This window comes from Pteropus vampyrus, unplaced genomic scaffold (assembly GCF_000151845.1).
Source record: "Pteropus vampyrus isolate Shadow unplaced genomic scaffold, Pvam_2.0 Scaffold90, whole genome shotgun sequence".
NCBI lineage: Eukaryota > Metazoa > Chordata > Mammalia > Chiroptera > Pteropodidae > Pteropus > Pteropus vampyrus.
The window spans coordinates 393,365-397,500 of NW_011888871.1; the positions used below are offsets into that span (position 1 = coordinate 393,365).

A 4,136-nucleotide genomic window follows, 5' to 3' on the forward strand; every position below is an offset into this window, starting at 1 on the left:
CGCGTGTGCGTGTGTGTACATGCGCCTCGCGTGCTCCCACCTCGGCTCCGGCCCGGCGGGGCCCCTGTGGGCAGCGAGGCGCATCCCTGTCTGGCCAGGATGCCTCCGTTCCCACGCCCATCACAATGGCCACACCGCAGGGGCGTCCCCGGGGACGGAACCCAACCGTGGGCTATTGAGGACCTGAAAGCCATGGCCCCCCCCCGGCCAGCAGAGGGCCCCGCCTGGGATACCCGATCCACCTCCACCCGCGCCTCAAGGGGGACTATGTCCACCCAGGTCCCCCCCCCACCGGCGTAGAGGACAAGGGAAACTGGGCCACTGGGGTAGAGTGACAGGAATAGCAGATGGGGACAGGGCAGCCCCTGAGGATGCTCCAGGCCTGAAGATCTGCCAGGGTCCAGCCCTGTGGGGACAGGGCCTGGCCTCGGAGCCCCAAGGGGGCCTCGAGTGTGGGCAGCTGCTGCCTTGAGAGACATACGGCCTGCCTAAGATCCTCTGGTGGAGCTGGGGGCAGAGCCAAGACTGGGGACCCTCTCTCCCCACACCCAGAGAGGTGCCCATAGGCCATGCTGCAGGCGGGGGTATGGGGTCCGGCCTACCTGATCCCTCCCCTCCTGGAGCAGCCACCGGCCACCATTGGCCTGGGAATGTCCAGTCCCTGCTTGGTGTGCTGGCTCGGGTGGCCAGGGAGAGCCAGGCCTGGCCAGGAGCTCCTTCTGGAGCAGTGACTCCAACCTGTGTCCCGAGGCCATCTACCATCACCTCCTTGCCTCTGCCTCTGGCAGACCTGTGGGAGGCGGTGGCCGGAGCCAGGGTCCCACAGGGCTCCAGGATTTCCTGGGGTGCGAGAGACATGTGGGAGGGGCTTGCCCTCGTTGGCCTCCATCCTCCCCCCTGCGAAAGGGGACTTAACATTGTAAGGGCCCTTCTAGCTCTTGGCAAACTCGTGTCCAGCAAACTCAGCTCCATTTGGCTGCCGCCATTGTCCAGCACTTTCTGGACACCCCCCACCCTCACCCCCAAGCAGACACCAGGGAAGCTGGCTCGGAGAGGTGCGGGGACTCCCGGGGGTGGAAGGCCTCCTCAGCCCCGCCCCGGAACCTCGGTCCTGGCCAGTCAGCTGCTCGGGAGGAGAAAGGCCTCTAGGCTCTGCCGGTGACATCCGTGTGCCCACCCGGCCAGGTCCTGCCGCTTCCTCTGGCAGCGGGAGACCTGACGTCAGCGGATTGCTCGGCAAACCTTCACGGTCTCCCCAGCGCCGAGCCCTGAGCCAGGTCCTCCCCGACCCGAGAGTGCCGGGGAGGGGTGCCCGGCAGGCGTCTGGGGCTTCTCTGCTCGTCAGAGGGTGTTTCAGAACCGGGGAAGGGGGCGGGGGCTGGGCCCACCACCCTCATCCTGCCACGGTGGGACCCGGCCAGCTCACTTCTGTCTCTGATCCTCAGCTTCCTCATTTGCAAAGTGAGACCAGGAGACACACCCTGCTAAGCCTGTGACCTCGAGCCCTGAGCCCCCAATTCCCTCCACTTTCCTGTCCTCCCCGCCACCCTCCGCCCCCACCCCCGCTCCAATCCTCCTGCAGCTGGCAGAGCTGGCCACGGGGCCCTTTCTGCGGGCCCTGGTCGGCATCAAGTGGCACAGCCTAGGGGCTGTGGTGGGGTGGGAGTATTCTACTTGAGGGCTGGGTCTCTGGGGAGGCCCCCAGCATGGGGACAGGAGTGGGGGCTGGAGACTCAACCTGGCAGGCGCAGTGGCAATTCCGGCTGCCGCTTCTGTCAACATGAGCCTTCCTGTTTTGGAGATTAAACCTTGGCTGAGCAAACAGCGTTCAAGGGGGCCCCTCCCCGCCTCCTCCCCATCCAACCCTCCTGAGGCTGGAACCACCTGGAGGCTGTGGGGTGGCAGGGCCCAGAGGGGGACCAGCTCCGCCATCCCTGCACTCGCCAAGCCCTGGACCACAGTCCAGGCAGCCTGGCCCTGCCCCAGCCCCCACTGACCCGGCCAAGGCCACCCCCGGAAGCCCCTGTGCAATCCTTCCGCTCCCTGCAAGCGAACTGTCCCAGCGGCCCTGCCTGCTACATCCTCTAACCTCATGTCACCCCCCGCAGGAAGGGGGGGCAGCTGCTCCTGGGGCCTCCCTGGCAGCACACGCCTACCTGCTACGGACCCCAGGCACGGCAGGAGAGCCGCCTCCGAGTGCCCTCCTCAGCCCCCTGACATCGTGGTTTGGGAAAGTCTTGGTTTGGGGCCCGTCTTGTACATCGTAGGACATTTAGCAAAATCTCTCTACCAGCCAAAGGAGCTGACCCCCAGGCGTGACGGCCAAAAGTGTCTCTGAGCATTGCCAAACAACCCCTGGGCCCCTAACAGAGCGGGGTTTGGACCCCCGGGCTAGTCCCTGAGATGCATGTGTACAACAAAACCGCAACTGCAAAGATGGGCAGAGCTTCTGGGGCCTGGTCCTCCTCTGCTTGCTGGCCTCCGCCCAGCCTCTGTCCAGTGCCCCTGCCTCCCCACCCCTCCCCACCAGGGCCCGCCCACCCCTGAGCAACCTGGCCCTGCCCTCCTCCGAAAACCCTCCCCAGACTAAGCCCTACTGTTGGCCTCCCAAGGGAGGGAAGGGGGGTGCAGAGGCTGCCTCGGCCTCAGCCCCGTCCCTGCTTCCTCCTCCCTGGCTGCAGGACACAGGACACAGGCGGGGAGGGACAGACAGACACGCGAGAAGCTCAGGGTTGGCTCTTTTTGCCTGGCTGGACCACAGAGCGGCCAGAACCACATCCCTCCTGCTCACCAACCTCCTGTGGCTCCCCATTGCCCCCTAAGCCTGACCCTGAGCCCGAACCCCGGGCTCCTGGTCACCTGTGCAGCCTCATCTCCCACCGCTCCTCTCCCCACAGCCGTGACCTCTCCAGACACCCCCAGGGCCCACCCCTCTGCCCCCCACGCCCTGCCCCGACCTGCCCGCGCATACCTCTGAGCTCTCCCTGGAAGCCTCTCCTGGAGCCCCCTATTCCCCACCCTGGCATACAGTGGATTCTGTCACCAGACCCCAGGCACACTTGGCCGTGACCCATCACCCAGCCCCTACCACCCTCTGTCTGTCTGGGGGACACTTGGCTGCCTGACGAACTTTCCCCTCTAGACAAAGAGCTCCTTGGGGCCGGGCTGATCTGAGTCACCCCCTGAACGCCCTGTGGCCGGGCAGAGCCGGGCTTCAGGGAAGCACACGGGGACGCGGATGGGCGGGCAGGGTCCTGGGCAGAAGGCAGACAGGCAGGCAGGTGGGTGGACAGGCCCCATGGCGGTGGCTCCTCTCTTCGTGGGTGTGATTGCCACTCCTAGGCACACAGCCTCCACACCTCAGGACGGCCCGAGGTCAGAGCGGTGCAGAGATGGGCCCAGGTCACGTAGTTAGTGGGGTCCCCTCTGAGCCAAGATTCTGACCCCTGCTACCTCCACCCAGTCTGGAGGCCCTCCTTCCGCTGGTCCCGGGGTCTGGTTCCATTGACATGGGCACCAGGTCATGACCGGAGCGGGGGTCGTGCCTGGGGCCTGGCAGGCACCAGCACAGCCACACCCCACCCCCTGCCTGTCCTGCCCACCCTCGGCTGCAGCACAAGCTAGCCATTCTTGACAAGACAAAGGCCTGCTGGGGTAGAGTGGCTCTGGTGTCTCCCCAGTGGGTGTCTGGCCTCCGCAGGACATCAGTAATGGGTTCTGATGGCCCAGGCTCAGCTCCTGGGGGCTGCAAATCGGATTAGCACAGTCCAGCGCCGGCCCGGACAGTCCCGCGTGGAGCAGCCAGGATGCAGCTGCCAGGCCTAGGCCTGCCACCCTCCTGGTGTGTACAAACCCTGGCCCCAAGGCCGAGAGACAGCCCCCTCAGCTTGCTGTAGGGTCAAGGGCACGCCTCCTCTCCTCCAAGTCCAAGCTGCAAGACCCGCCATTTGAGCGAGAGCTTTCAAGGCCTTCTTGAGGCGGTGTTTGGAAACGCAGGGCACGCGCACAGCATGTCGTCGCTGACACCTTCCGCAGCATCGGCCCCTGGCATGCGCCACAGCCCCGCCCTCAGGCCCCACCTGGTGCCAGCTCAGAGCGCTATGGGCCGCCTTGCCAAGCTCCTTCCCCTGAGAACC

At 65.9% G+C, this 4,136-nt stretch overlaps 1 protein-coding gene across 2 annotated transcripts in view; it reads right to left on the reverse strand.

Annotated features, from left to right (window-relative positions):
• LOC111742273 (collagen alpha-1(I) chain-like) overlaps positions 1 to 4,136 on the reverse strand; it is a 17,867-nt gene that overhangs the window by 12,258 nt on the left and 1,473 nt on the right. The window contains exons 2-3 of one of the 2 annotated variants that reach the window (XM_023532786.1): positions 1,739 to 1,790; positions 603 to 1,200 (exon numbers count right to left, since the gene is read on the reverse strand). The gene's annotated coding sequence lies outside the window, so the exon portion shown is untranslated. Of the gene's footprint in view, positions 1 to 602; positions 2,503 to 4,136 lie in introns of those variants that run through there. The other variant, XM_023532784.1, reaches the window with a different exon arrangement.